The following is a 15,357-nucleotide window of genomic DNA, read 5'->3' as shown; positions in this document are numbered from 1 at the left end:
TTGTGGGTTTTTGTCGTGTGTGGCTTTGATGTGATCCGAAACACCTTCGTATCCCAAGGATAGCATATGTAGCTCTGCGGCATGTGGCTGGCAGGCATGTTTTTTTTTTGTGTTTGGAGCAAAATCATTGACAGCAGAGATAAAGAGGAAGACGAGCTTTCCTTACGGTGTAGGGTCAGCCACGTGTTGCAAGACGACACACTGTGAGGTATCTTTGGGGCGTAAGTGAGCTGGGATACCCAGGGAGTAGAAGGTTTAAAGCGATCCTGTTCTAAAGCAGTGGGAGAAGTGAGAGACTAAAACCAGCGTGCCGAGCTAGCCAGGAGTTGAACCTAGAATCTTCTGATCTGTAGTCAGACGCATTATCCAATGCGCCACTAGCCCTTAGCAAGTTCGATAGAGAGTGGAACAGTCTTTCATAAAACAGCATATTCCAAAAGCTTTGAAAGGATTGACGGAGTTGGCCAAAAGAGCCTCTGTATACGAAAGCTTGGCAAATCCTTCGAGCCGGAATTGAACCAGCGACCTAAGGATAACTGTTGATGGGCACCTACAGTCCTCCGCTCTACCAACTGAGCTATCGAAGGGAGCAAAGCCCACATCCTTTTCATGAATCCCATATGAATGCATGTAACCAGGCTTAAGATGCGTATCATGGGACACCTGCAGTTCTCTGCTGTACCGAATGAGTTATGGAAGGGAGCCAGGGGCTTGGGCCTGTTTATCAGTTAAATAAACACAAAAAGTGATGAGAAACCATCAGTTTCAGATGTGTTTCAGATCAAATCAGCCTCAGTTTCTATCATGCATTTAGTCCTTACAAAAACATATCTGGCATCTATCTGGGAAAGTCTCCACATCGTCCAACACAGATGTTGATGCTCAATATACCCTCACATTGTCCAGCGCAAAAGTCCAGCCTTTTTGTTTTGGTTCTTTTTTGTCAGGTCTATCCATCCATTCATTTGGCACACGATTTTCATCTTCTGTTGTTAGGATGTTTATACTTTGGGTGTGGCGGTGTGTGAAAACCCTCCCTTTAGAAGAGCTAAAAAACACAGAACATATGCGGCCTTGGCGACTCATTAAAAAGGCACTATTTCTCATTGGGGCCTGTTTGATACTTTGACCCTTTTTATGCTCTTTAAATGGGCAGACCTTCTGCATTTGTGCTGTTTGATTCTTTCAGACCTTTTATACGGGACAGAGGCCTGTAGACAAAATCATTATTTTAAAAGTTTAAGAAATCTAAGTTGAAAGTGGGATCTTTTTTCAGCGATGCAAACAAGTTCAGTCGGGGGGTTACCGTGACCCGAATTCGAACCAGGGTTGCTGCGACCACAACGCAGAGTACTAACCACTATACGATCACGGCTGGTTGTGGGTTTTTGTCGTGTGTGGCTTTGATGTGATCCGAAACACCTTCGTATCCCAAGGATAGCATATGTAGCTCTGCGGCATGTGGCTGGCAGGCATGTTTTTTTTTTGTGTTTGGAGCAAAATCATTGACAGCAGAGATAAAGAGGAAGACGAGCTTTCCTTACGGTGTGGAGTCAGCCACGTGTTGCAAGACGACACACTGTGAGGTATCTTTGGGGCGTGAGTGAGCTGGGATACCCAGGGAGTAGAAGGTTTAAAGCGATCCTGTTCTATAGCAGTGGGAGAAGTGAGAGACTAAAACCAGCGTGCCGAGCAAGCCAGGAGTTGAACCTAGAATCTTCTGATCCGCAGTCAGACGCTTTATCCTTTGCGCCACTAGCCCTTAGCAAGTTCGATAGAGAGTGGAACAGTCTTTCGTAAAACAGCATATTCCAAAAGCTTTGAAAGGATTGACGGAGTTGGCCAAAAGAGCCTCTGTATACAAAAGCTTGGCACATCCTTCGAGCCGGAATTGAACCAGCGACCTAAGGATAACTGTTGTTGTGCACCTACAGTCCTCCGCTCTACCAACTGAGCTATCGAAGGGAGCAAGGCCCACATCCTTTTCATGAATCCTGTATGAATGCATGTAACCAGGCTTAAGATGCGTATCATGGGACACCTGCAGTTCTCTGCTGTACCAAATGAGTTATGGAAGGGAGCCAGGGGCTTGGGCCTGTTTATCAGTTAAATAAACACAAAAAGTGATGAGAAACCATCAGTTTCAGATGTGTTTCAGATCAAATCAGCCTCAGTTTCTATCATGCATTTAGTCCTTACAAAAACATATCTGGCATCTATCTGGGAAAGTCTCCACATCGTCCAACACAGATGTTGATGCTCAATATACCCTCACATTGTCCAGCGCAAAAGTCCAGCCTTTTTGTTTTGGTTCTTTTTTGTCAGGTCTATCCATCCATTCATTTGGCACACGATTTTCATCTTCTGTTGTTAGGATGTTTATACTTTGGGTGTGGCGGTGTGTGAAAACCCTCCCTTTAGAAGAGCTAAAAAACACAGAACATATGCGGCCTTGGCGACTCATTAAAAAGGCACTATTTCTCATTGGGGCCTGTTTGATACTTTGACCCTTTTTATGCTCTTTAAATGGGCAGACCTTCTGCATTTGTGCTGTTTGATTCTTTCAGACCTTTTATACGGGACAGAGGCCTGTAGACAAAATCATTATTTTAAAAGTTTAAGAAATCTAAGTTGAAAGTGGGATCTTTTTTCAGCGATGCAAACAAGTTCAGTCGGGGGGTTACCGTGACCCGAATTCGAACCAGGGTTGCTGCGACCACAACGCAGAGTACTAACCACTATACGATCACGGCTGGTTGTGGGTTTTTGTCGTGTGTGGCTTTGATGTGATCCGAAACACCTTCGTATCCCAAGGATAGCATATGTAGCTCTGCGGCATGTGGCTGGCAGGCATGTTTTTTTTTTGTGTTTGGAGCAAAATCATTGACAGCAGAGATAAAGAGGAAGACGAGCTTTCCTTACGGTGTGGAGTCAGCCACGTGTTGCAAGACGACACACTGTGAGGTATCTTTGGGGCGTGAGTGAGCTGGGATACCCAGGGAGTAGAAGGTTTAAAGCGATCCTGTTCTATAGCAGTGGGAGAAGTGAGAGACTAAAACCAGCGTGCCGAGCAAGCCAGGAGTTGAACCTAGAATCTTCTGATCCGCAGTCAGACGCTTTATCCTTTGCGCCACTAGCCCTTAGCAAGTTCGATAGAGAGTGGAACAGTCTTTCGTAAAACAGCATATTCCAAAAGCTTTGAAAGGATTGACGGAGTTGGCCAAAAGAGCCTCTGTATACAAAAGCTTGGCACATCCTTCGAGCCGGAATTGAACCAGCGACCTAAGGATAACTGTTGTTGTGCACCTACAGTCCTCCGCTCTACCAACTGAGCTATCGAAGGGAGCAAGGCCCACATCCTTTTCATGAATCCTGTATGAATGCATGTAACCAGGCTTAAGATGCGTATCATGGGACACCTGCAGTTCTCTGCTGTACCGAATGAGTTATGGAAGGGAGCCAGGAGAATCCATCAGTTTCAGATGTGTTTCAGATCAAATCAGCCTCAGTTTCTATCATGCATTTAGTCCTTACAAAAACATATCTGGCATCTATCTGGGAAAGTCTCCACATCGTCCAACACAGATGTTGATCCTCAATATACCCTAACATTGTCCAGCGCAAAAGTCCAGCCTTTTTGTTTTGGTTCTTTTTTGTCAGGTCTATCCATCCATTCTTTTGGCACATGATTTTCATCTGCTGTTGTTAGGATGTTTATACTTTGGGTGTGGCGGTGTGTGAAAACCCTCCCTTTAGAAGAGCTAAAAAACACAGAACATATGCGGCCTTGGCGACTCATTAAAAAGGCACTATTTCTCATTGGGGCCTGTTTGATACTTTGACCCTTTTTATGCTCTTTAAATGGGCAGACCTTCTGCATTTGTGCTGTTTGATTCTTTCAGACCTTTGATACGGGACAGAGGCCTGTAGACAAAATCATTTTTTTTAAAGTTTAAGAAATCTAAGTTGAAAGTGGGATCTTTTTTCAGCGATGCAAACAAATTCGGTCTGGGGGTTGCCGTGACTCGGATTCGAACCGGGGTTGCTGCGACCACAACTCAGAGTACTAACCACTATACAATCATGGCCGGTTGTGGGTTTTTGTCGTGTGTGGCTTTGATGTGATCCGAAACACCTTTGTATCCCAAGGATAGCATATGTAGCTCTGCGTCATGTGGCTGGCAGCCATGTTTTTTTTTTTGTGTTTGGAGCAAAATCATTGACAGCAGAGATAAAGAGGAAGATGAGCTTCCATTACGGTGTGGGGTCAGCCACATGCGTTGCAAGACGACACACTGTGAGGTATCTTTGGGGCGTAAGTGAGCTGGGATACCCAGGGAGTAGAAGGTTTAAAGCGATCCTGTTCTATAGAAGTGGGAGAAGTGAGAGACTAAAACCAGCATGCCGAGCTAGCCAGGAGTTGAACCTAGAATCTTCTGATCCGTAGTCAGACGCGTTATCTATTGCGCCACTAGCCCTTAGCAAGTTCGATAGAGAGTGGAACAGTCTTTCGTAAAACAGCATATTCCAAAAGCTTTGAAAGGATTGACGGAGTTGGCCAAAAGAGCCTCTGTATACAAAAGCTTGGCATATCCTTCGAGCCAGAATTGAACCAGCGACCTAAGGATAACTGTTGTTGGGCACCTACAGTCCTCCGCTCTACCAACTGCTCACATTGCTTCCCCTGTGATCCGTTCCAGAACAAGCAGCATCAAATATATTGATATATCTTTAAAAGCCATGTGTTATGGAAGGGCACCTACACATGTGCTGTTGTTGCTGATGTTCGTGGCCAGTATGGGGATTGAACCCATGATCTTGGCGTTATTAGCACCTCGTTCTGAATTTTTGTGAGAATAAGTGCTCTCAGTGTTTTCTCTGTTACCTATTTAAGTCACACAAACATTCTATACAGCTTGCCTTTGGTATTGGGGATTTGGATGTTATCAGCAGGTGAGATGAAAGACTTTTAGTTCTTCAAAAAATTGCTTTCAAAGCAATTATTTTATCATTTGTTATATGCTACAATGACTCGACGTGATAGAACTTACTCATTCAAGTCTCTCGTCTTTTTGTATAACTTGAGTGTAGGCAGTATGGGGAAGCCAAGATCATTGCGCAACATCAGCTTAACTTTGGATTTTTTTACCAGTAACAGACTGGTCAAATCCTCCGACTTTAATGGCATGCCATTCAGAGGATTTCTGACACGGAGTACAACTAGCAAAGTACTTACCAGCTTTCACCATGTGTTTATTTGGTTAGTACTCAGTACAGTTCTCTTGATTTCTGTACATATGTGACAGCATACAACTAAACAAGACAACCACGAAGGGACTCGAACCCTCAATCTTCTGATCCGAAGTCAGACGCCTTGTCCGTTAGGCCACATGGTCTCACCTGAGTCATCTGGCCGGTACAGGGGTGGTCTGCTGCCAAGTCTGAAACAGCCAGGAATAAAATTGTGCCTCCAAGTCTGAGGCTCTGATCCTTAGTTGGAAAAGGGTTGAGGGCCCTCTTCTTGCTTAGAACCAGTTGCTGCCTCAAGTGGAAGAGTTTAGGGATCAGACCATTTTGACCACGACTGGAGGATCTCGTTCTACCAGTCGATCTTCCTTCCAACCCTCACCTCTGGTCACTCCTTATGAGTGGTGACTAAATGAATGAGATTGCGAATGCATTAGGGCTGAAATCATCTTCCACTCTGTGGTGATTAGGCTCACCCTCTTGGATCAGGGTGATAGGCGTAGTCATCTGGAATGCGCTGAGAATACAGTCTCTGCCGCTCTTCTTTGAATGAAGCCAGATCAGGCGGTATGGGCATCTGGTCAGAATATCATGTAGATTCCCCCCAGGGGAGATATTTTGGATCAGTTGCACGGTGAGGAGGCCTGAGGGAAGGTCCAGGACTCACAAGAAATAAACCATGCTGGTCTTGCATTGGTATTTCTGTGTGTCCACCCGAGAAGAGGTGTAGATTATGTCCTGTGAGAATCGGGGCAAGGGATGTCTGCTCACATTGCTTCCCCTGTGATCCGTTCCAGGACAAGCAGCATCAAATATATTGATATATCTTTAAAAGTTATGTGTTATGGAAGGGCGCCTACACATGTGCTGTTGTTGCTGATGTTCGTGGCCAGTATGGGGATTGAACACATGACCTTGGCATTATTAGCACCACGCTCTGATCAGCTGAGCTAACTGGCCTGATTTTGAGTTGCCCTATGAGCAAATTTGTGTGAGAATAAGTGCTCTCAGTATTTTCTCTGTTACCTATTTAAGTCACACAAACATTCTATACAGCTTGCCTTTGGTATTGCGGATTTGGATGTTATCAGCAGGTGAGTTGAAAGACTTTTAGTTCTTCAAAAAATGCTTTGAATGCAATTATTTTATCATTTGTTATAAGCTCCAATGACTCGACGTGATAGAACTTACTCATTCAAGTCTCTCATCTTTTTTTATAGCTTGAGTATAGGCAGTATGGGGAAGCCAAGATCATTGCGCAACATCAGCTTAACTTTGGATTTTTTTTTTACCAGTAACAGACTGGTAAAATCCTCCGACTTTAATGGCATGCCATTCAGAGGATTTCTGACATGGAGTATAACTAGCAAAGTACTTACCAGCTTTCACCATGTGTTTATTTGGTTAGTACTCAGTACAGTGCTCTTGATTTCTGTACATATATGACAGCATACAACTAAACAAGACAACCACGAAGGGACTCGAACCCTCAATCTTCTGATCCGAAGTCAGACGCCTTGTCCGTTAGGCCACATGGTCTCACCTGAGTCATCCGGCTGGTACAGGGGTGGTCTGCTGCCAAGTCTGAAACAGCCAGGAATAAAATTGTACCTCCAAGTCTGAGGCTCTGATCCTTAGTTGGAAAAGGGTTGAGGGCCCTCTCCTTGCTTAGAACCAGTTGCTGCCTCAAGTGGAAGAGTTTAGGGATCAGACCATTTTGACCACGACTGGAGGAGCTCGTTCTACCAGTCGATCTTCCTTCCAACGCTCACCTCTGGTCACTCCTTATGAGTGGTGACTAAATGAATGGATTTGGGTATATACTGAAGAGATTGTAATAACCCCAACCCTAAATTTGACTTGTCCTAAGTGTAATTGCTTTTGTTTCGCCCAATTTTAAATCAAACATCCCTACATGAAACCACATTTAGATAATAATGATTCTATTTTTGTGAAAGGGGGATGAATTCATACCCTCTGCACGCAAGGCCAGTGTATCTAATGAGGCTTCAATTTGAGATCGAAATTATACCAGCTGTAGTTTAAGACGGAAATTTTTATGGTCAAACTTACAAGCGAGAGGACGAGGTGGCCGTACCCTCTGCCAACTGGCCGTCAAACAAGTTCCTAACAAATTCCTAACAGTCCTAACAAATTCCTAACACATTCCTAACAGTCCTAACAAAGTCCTAACAAATCCTAACAAGTCCTAACATTTGACGTGTTTCGTCATCACGTAAGTCATGCGCAGTGGTGGTCGATGGGAAAAACAAAAACAAGTTTCCCGCTACTGTCTCCCAACTTTTGACTCCCATTTAAAATCGAGATAAAATTGGTATGTGTGGTGAATAGATTATTTAATCCGTTTAATATAGTTTAACCTGACTCTGTCCGTATCTGTGCGTCGTTCTGTTGGTTTAAAATATCCTTTCAAGCGTTATTGTCTTATTTTAACGCTCCTTCCTGGCGTTTTTTTTTTTTACTATCATTCGGCTAAAATTTTAGTTTTTTGGGATGACGAAGACAGGGAAGCCCGATTCGTATTGGGCTGGTGTTATGCAGCTGTATGCTCAGGGAAAGTTCAAGTTTTCCACTGGGAAGAGACCTGGAACCAGAAGATGGAGGGCTGTCATTGAGCGGATAGACGCTTGTCCACTGACTCCTGTCTTCAACCAGAAAGTCCGGACAACCGACATATTTGGAAAAGAAATCCCCTGCAATTGTGGTTATCATAAGGTGAGTTAAACTTTTTTATTTATTTACAATAGATGGAAAAAAAAGCTATGTTTCACACTGCAATATGCGACTGTTAAAAGTTGTGAGTGTTTCACAGATTTTTACCTTTCTGAATATATAAGCCACAAAATCTAATTAGAAATTGTTCTAAAATTGATTGTTCTAAAACACTGGAAAGAATTTAATGTTTTACTACAAAAGTTTTTCAAGCTTTAGCAACAAATTCAATGTTGTTTTTCCACAGTCAGGTGAGCAGGCAGGTTCAACAAGGGTTCAATCCGAAAACGTGTCAGGTGCAGGAACAGCGTCAGATTTCCAGGCCAACCAGAGCAGCCAAGGTGTACCTAGGGCCCCAGCAGATCCAGCTGCACAGAGCATTTCAAATGTAAACCCGACCATGCACAGGAGCTCAAGTGTAGCCGCAGCTGCAGCAGATCCAGCCGCACAGAGCAGTTCAAATGTAAACCCGACCATGCACAGGAGCTCAAGTGTAGCCGCAGCTGCAGCAGATCCAGCCGCACAGAGCAGTTCAAATGTAGGCAAAGTTCCAGCTGACCCCACAGCCCAGAGGAGCTCAAATTCAGGAAGATGTCAACCTCAAAGCATCTCAGTCAGTCAAACCCCAGAGCAGATACAGTGTGCATTATGTAGTGCAAACATCAACGTGGAACATTTTAATGAACACTTGTCTGACTTTCATGCAGAGCGATGTTGTGAGCAATGTGGGAAAAAGGTCAAGGGTGCAGTTGGGCTGCTTCAACATATTGAAGAAGGTCATGACCCACCACACCAAACATCAGCATCTCAACCACACCGACTACCAGCATTCAAACCACCACAACATGGGAAACCAGCAACACCACCCCAACAACCACCACTTCAGCCACAGCAGTGCCTTCCACCAGTGCAACGCCCGCAGCCAATTCCTACAGCTGCTTCTTCTCCTGTTGTCCACCTTAGGCCTCCAGAGGTGAATTGGGTGAGTTTTCTTCCCAAGCAGTTTTTGCGGGTCATCAAGCCGGCAGACCAGGAGTGGATTGCACAGTGCCTTTACCACCCCACAGGCCAGTTTAGACAACGGTTCTCCCAAAACTGGTTTCATCCACCCAGTCCACCAAAGGTAGTGACTGCACCTCCGGATCCCCTGGTCTACTTCAGGCAGCGGATGTTTCTGTGGGCACCTATGCGGATGTGGATTATTTCACTGAAATGTCAACAGTGCAACACCAAGATGCACCACTCTGGGATCTACACAAAGGTCAGAGAAGTCGTTGACCTGGATTCAAGGTACTATTTGATTGGAGGAGATTATCCACGATGCAGTAAATGCATGATTCCTGTCTGTCCGTGGAGCACTGAGGTTTTAAGCCAATTAGATCCAGCCAACAGAAACAAGTTTCCAGCTACTCTCACCACACAGCTGGCTCTTGACAAAAGGTGCGTGACTTTGCTGAAACCGCGGACTGTTGGAAATAGCTCCAGTTATGTGCAGCAAGCTTTAGAAGAGCTGCACAGTGAGGAGTGGGCAAAGCGCACCATTAAGTATATGTCTGACTGTGAGCGTCACAAAAAGAAGAGTGTCTTAGCCAGGAGCCATAAAGTTGCCTACCAGAATCCGCCACGGTTTTGCCCTCTTCCTCTTGGACAGTGGTTTCAGACTGTGCATGCCAACGAAATACTGAGTCACTTGTCTGAGATGAAGGGTGTCATCACCTCAACATACGGCAGGATTTTAAAGCTTGACTCTACCAAAAAGGTACAGTAAAACACCTCTAAAATTTTTTCAATTCTAATTATTATTTGCATTCTGATGTTCTTGCTTTTCATTTTCTTTACACCAAACAGATCACCAAAAAGCTTGCTGGTGGCATTTCTGAGACGGCTACGTGGATGACGAACATCACCAACGAACATGGCCAAGCTCTGAACTGTGTGCTGACCACAGGTGAGGGAGCAGGTTTGGAGGAACTGTGCCAAGGGATTGTCCTGCGCTACCAGAATGCTGGAGAACCAGAGCCAAAGATCCTTTATGTTGACAGAGACTGCTGTAGTGCATCAGGTTTGTGATCTTCAGACTTTGTTGCACTTCATTGTAACATTAGTTTACAGTTCAAAGTTTAAAACATTTTAAACTTTAAATTGAAAACCTGATTCAAAAGAAAGAAATGTGTTTTTAACAAGGTATAATCTGGCAACAGTTATGTTTTATGTCACAACATTAATACCATAAGCCCTGAGTCATGAAAAAGGAAATAAAGAAATACTGTAGAATGTATTTGTGTTTTATTTTGCTTATTTTTTGTCTAAGCAGGTGCGCCTCCAGTGCTTGAGTGGTTTCGGCCGTGGAAGACTACAGTGAGACTGGACATCTTTCACTACATGAGACGATTCCCAACCGGTCTCACCACAGAGCATCATCCTCTTTATGGCACATTCTGCTCCAAGTTGTCCTCCTGCATTTTCGAATGGGATCAAGATGATGTCAGCCGCCTTAAAGAAGCAAAGAGCTCAGAGCTGAGGAAAAAGCATCCTGGTCAACCTCCCACAGAAGCACAAGTTTTGGCCAACATTAGCTCCAGTGAGCTTGCTAAACATTGTAGAAGAAGAACCAGAGGAGTAGAAGAAACCCGGAAACTCATTCAGGGATTATTAAAGTCCATGTGGGAACTGACTGACACCACAGGTTTACGCCTAATCAACCCTGAGAGCATGACTCGTGTGTGGCAAGTGCAGCAGAAGCACCTACCATGCATCCAAGACCCACCTGGTGTTGAACTATATACTAAGCTTGGCTCAACACAAAAGGGAGACAAAGAAGTTCAAACCTTCAGATGTGGCAGGGGTCGTCTTCAGTTGAAAGCTTTCATCGACATCAGTGCTCCTTCATCCCAGGTAAACAGTAAATTACTATATTTGATGTCATTCATTGCTGTCACACCTTCCAGATTTTTATGTGTACATCTAAAATTGTTAAATCAGCATAATTTCTGAAAAGAAAATGCAAAGAATATTTGTCATTTCATAAATGCAGCTAATCTTTGCCACATTGTTTTTTTTAAGGATGGAGAAGCAATGCCATGCACACTCAGATGTATATGCTTGAGGGTGGATCCAGATGGAACATGAAAAGAGCCCAAGAAGCTTTAGATGCGAGTCGCAGATCTCACACTAAACTCTACGATGTTCGTCTGATGTCCAACATCAACACCCTGAGCATCAGAGTGCTGGGTCATGCCCTCTTGCCAGAGTTCATTCCCCCAGGCTGTCCAACTGGTATTGGACCTTTACCTCACAAATTCCACAAAAATACTAATTTTCGTACAGCAAATTTGTAAACTTAAAATATGGTTGTTTGTGTACTATGATTGACTTTGTAGGTGAGCGGATTGCTGTGGAGTATCTTCTTGCTCAGTCAGACAGGGGAGACCTGTTAGGTCCCCAGCAGGACAGCGAACTGGGAGTTGTTTTGCCAGAGATGCAAGCCGATGTTCAGGAGGAGGACAGTGCTGATGGTACCATCAGTGACGTCACTGACATCGTCTTGGAGAGCCCCTCCAGGGTGCTGCAGTGTGAGCAGTTGGAGATATCAGCCCCTAATATTCCTTTTCTCCAGGAAGGGTCATCTCCCATGTCATCTCAGGTAATGTGATCATTTCATTAGAATGATTTGATTTATTTTTAATTACAAATATTCACTTGCATGTATTGTGAATAATTTGTCTCATTAACAGAACCAATAAGCATGACGTGTTGCATGCTGAAAATCTGAAAATCTGAAAATCTGAAATGGATATCATGAATACAGAGAAAATGGGTTTTTTTTTGCAGTCCAAGGATATAAGGAATCTTTGCTGTCTTTTCTGTATGTTTTCAGGAAACTAGTCTCGATGCAAGCCCTGCTTCTCCCACTCGCACTGTTGATCCAGTCAGAGATCTGCTTACTGATGACAACTCCTTTTGTGGACCAAGCAGCAGTTCATCCCAGGTATAGTGAGACCCTTATGTGTCCATTGTGTTTGGTTAGAGTATGAACCACTTTGTTTCGTAGCTGGTTTATGTTATATGGACAATTTGGGGACGTAGTTAGTCTTGTTTTGAAATCAGGCTTTGGCTCAGCTTGATCTACAGGTTCTTTTCCACTTTTATTATTTGGGTTAGTGTTGGTTGGCTTGCTTGCTATTCTCAGCACCTACACCTGCATACTTCATTCATGCACACCACGGACAGCACTTGATGTTACGCTTTGATTTACTTTATTTTTATTGAACAAGATATTTCTCTTTTTTTTCTTTGCTACAAATATGGATTATCCAGTCCGATACCAGTGGTGCATTCACAGAAGATGACTCGTTCAGCAGTCCCAGGAAATTGTTTCAGGTAACATTAAAAATCAGTATTTTTATACATTTAGTGTGTGCATGTGTATCTGTATATAAATTAATTTTCCTTAAAGGAGACCCGGTGTGACTCCAGAGGTTTTCCTGGATGGGAGGCTGTTGACAACTTGGCAGAGTATCTTTTGAACCTCAATCGCACAATAACTGCGCTGTCAACCACAGAGGTAGAAGAAATGATGCAGCTGTATTCTGCTTTACACAACATGGACAAGCAACCCTCCAAATACACCCTAAAAAGTAAGAAGAGCACGTTGCCAGGACCATGGAGAGCTTCTCGGAAACGCAGTGGGTCTGCACCTGGTCAGCAAGCAGCTGAAAGGTAACCTGTCTGATATTTGACACAATGCATAATTTGTTTGCCTACTGACTAGTAAAAGCCAAGTCAAGTTTTGCAATTTCTATTTTTATGTCTTAGCATTTTAAAGTTTTAAGATTAGGAGATTAATACAGTAATAATAATTAATACTATTGCATTTCATGGCTGCTCCATTCAAATTAGTTTAAAGGAACTTGCATTTTTCTGCAATTTTAATGACCTGTTTTTCACACAGACTGTTTATGACCCATGGCCAGGCTGCCCAGAGACCTGACACCAACAGAATCTCTGAGTGCATTTGCCTCAAGCTGTTAAAAGAATACCAACAAGCGAGAAACCGACCAAAAGACTGCAAGGGAAAAGTTCTGCCCATTCCACAGTCAATCGTGCAAACTTACTGTCATGTCAAACAGCTGCTTGAAGACTCCCAGCCCATACAAGACCAGACCAACTTGTTGATAGTCACCATCAACAACACCACTGTGTGTGCTTGGTAAGATGCCTTTTTTATTTTGAATAGATTTTGCACTTTACACTTCACTTCACTTTGAAAAGTAAACCGTTTCTATTGTACTATTTTTCAGATTACATCAGCGACAGAAAAGAACAGACCGGGACACTCTACTCCAAGGTGTGCAGCTTCCTCAGAAGGTCTCCGTGGCTGAATCTTTCCTGCCAGAAGCAAGACATCTTCCCTCCATTCCTGTGGAACATGGACATAAACGCATGGAGTTTCAGGAACCTGAGAACAGAGAAGGCGAGGCACTGATCCGTCCACGCGTTGGTGGTAGAACTGGCTCTGCACAGCATTATCCTCCTTATTCTAACACTGTTTCATCATCCTCACACCAGTCAGGCCACTTTTTTCAAGCCCCAGCTCCTGACTGCTCTTTGTATGCACAGAATCAGCAGCCACCATCACCTGCTTGGTCCTACTATGAGCAGAATCAGATGCCACAAACTCTGCCCACTTCTTCGGGTTTCTGCTACAGTCCATCAGCCCCAGTCTTGCCCCCATTTAGACAAGGACAGTTCCCACCCCTGCCATCTCCTCTGGCTCCATGGTATCAGCACCATACACCACCACTTCATGCATCAGCTTCAGCAGCTGCAGCTGCAGCTGCATCATCATCAGATCTGCTTTCAGCAAACACGAATCGCTACAGGAGGTGGAGACAGAATAGGGCAGAACAAGAAGAGCAGGAACGCCTGGCAAGAGGGGAACCTCCCAAAAAGCGGCAGTGGAAACCGGACTACCACTATCAATGTTCAGTTTGTGGTCAGGCCAAAAATAACAGCACTGGCCATACACAGACTAAAGGGAAATGGTATTGTCCAGCCTCTGGAGAGACCATTTTGGAATGGAGAGAATCTCTTGCAAAGAAATGATTTTCTTTGTTACAGTTTGTTTGTGACTCTGTTGTTTTAATGTAAAACTTTTTTTAAGAATATGATTGACACTGTGTTTTGATTTAACACTGGTTTGTACTTGATGTGATCAGTCTCTTGCAAAGAAATGAAAGTTTGACAGATTTTCTTTGTTACAGTTTGTTTGTTACTGTGTTGTTTTAATGTAAAACTTTTTTGAAGAATATGATTGACACTGTGTTTTGATTTAACACTGGTTTGCACTTGATGTGATCAGTCTGAAGAAAAACGTTTGATCTGGAATATTCTCCCAGTTGTTTTGTTTTAGTCAGCCTTTACACATGTCCAGAAGAAATGACAGATCAGTGTATGCAGCTGTGTAAGACTAAATAAATTTCACTGATCATAATTTGTTTGTGTTGTATCATATAAATTCTGTTGGACCTCAATAGTAATAGTATAAACAGAAAACAACCAAAATAGTCATAATTCTGATTCTCTTCTAAATTTAACATAAATTTAAAATGTAAAAAGTATTAAGTAAAGGATAAATCAGTTTAATTAAAAATTAAAAGATATTACCACAAAGACAATAATGTGGTTGAAACATGTTTAATTGGTGTAGAAGTGTGATAATTATCTATTTTTCCTTTCGTCTTTTCTCCCCCCTCTTTTCCCCTTTTCCTCCTCTGTAGCAGTCCCTTCCGCCCCATCTTTGGCCGAGCGGTTAAGGCGATGGACTGCTAATCCATTGTGCTTTGCACGCATGGGGTCAAATCCCATTCTCGTTGGCTTTGAATGTTAAATTGTTAGTTTGTTAATATTTCTGATTCGACTTTTTACAAGCAGGCTTTTAAAACAATGCTTTTGTCGCAATATTTTTATTTGCTTACACTAAGTTCATTTGGGCGATTGAATCTATAATGAAGAATTTTGAGTCTGACTTCAGGCTAATGTGAAAGAGCTGTCTTTCTTTCAGTTTACACCCACGTTTGCCACATCCAGCTGTTAATCATTTCCTCCACAGAGCAAAAGAACAAAGGAAAGATGACTGGAGAACGCAGGCATCGATCCCACTACTTCTCACATTCAAAGCGAGCGCTCTACCATTTGAGCTAATTCCCCTTTGTTTGCTACATTCTTAGCGCTTCCAAATTAACAACCATTTCTGACCAAACGATCCATTCCTTGATACATCAAAAAGAAATAGATCTCACAACTGAAGCTTGTTTGTTTTTCTCAGATTGTCTTTCAGAGTGGTTGAATGTATCAAATAGATACACGTGAGTATTC

General features: G+C 43.2%; 7 non-coding genes across 7 annotated transcripts; all 7 read right to left on the bottom strand.

Annotated features, from left to right (window-relative positions):
* Positions 1-498: 498 nt before the first annotated feature.
* trnay-gua (transfer RNA tyrosine (anticodon GUA)) lies at positions 499-587 on the bottom strand. The gene is given in 2 exon segments: positions 499-534; positions 551-587. It is a non-coding gene; the product is annotated as a tRNA-Tyr (tRNA).
* Positions 588-1,876: 1,289 nt separating this feature from the next.
* On the bottom strand, positions 1,877-1,965 carry trnay-gua (transfer RNA tyrosine (anticodon GUA)). Its single transcript is given in 2 exon segments — positions 1,877-1,912; positions 1,929-1,965. It is a non-coding gene; the product is annotated as a tRNA-Tyr (tRNA).
* Positions 1,966-3,254: 1,289 nt separating this feature from the next.
* Positions 3,255-3,343, bottom strand: trnay-gua (transfer RNA tyrosine (anticodon GUA)). The gene is given in 2 exon segments: positions 3,255-3,290; positions 3,307-3,343. It is a non-coding gene; the product is annotated as a tRNA-Tyr (tRNA).
* Positions 3,344-4,405: 1,062 nt separating this feature from the next.
* On the bottom strand, positions 4,406-4,478 carry trnar-acg (transfer RNA arginine (anticodon ACG)). The gene has a single exon. It is a non-coding gene; the product is annotated as a tRNA-Arg (tRNA).
* Positions 4,479-5,323: 845 nt separating this feature from the next.
* trnar-ucg (transfer RNA arginine (anticodon UCG)) lies at positions 5,324-5,396 on the bottom strand. The gene has a single exon. It is a non-coding gene; the product is annotated as a tRNA-Arg (tRNA).
* A 737-nt stretch (positions 5,397-6,133) lies between these two features.
* Positions 6,134-6,207, bottom strand: trnai-aau (transfer RNA isoleucine (anticodon AAU)). The gene has a single exon. It is a non-coding gene; the product is annotated as a tRNA-Ile (tRNA).
* A 506-nt stretch (positions 6,208-6,713) lies between these two features.
* On the bottom strand, positions 6,714-6,786 carry trnar-ucg (transfer RNA arginine (anticodon UCG)). Its single transcript has one exon. It is a non-coding gene; the product is annotated as a tRNA-Arg (tRNA).
* Positions 6,787-15,357: the final 8,571 nt, after the last annotated feature.

This window comes from Odontesthes bonariensis, chromosome 8, assembly GCF_027942865.1.
Source record: "Odontesthes bonariensis isolate fOdoBon6 chromosome 8, fOdoBon6.hap1, whole genome shotgun sequence".
Classification (NCBI taxonomy): Eukaryota; Metazoa; Chordata; class Actinopteri; order Atheriniformes; family Atherinopsidae; genus Odontesthes; species Odontesthes bonariensis.
Note: the sequence above shows the minus strand (reverse complement) of the source record. Positions and strands in the feature narration are given on the sequence as shown.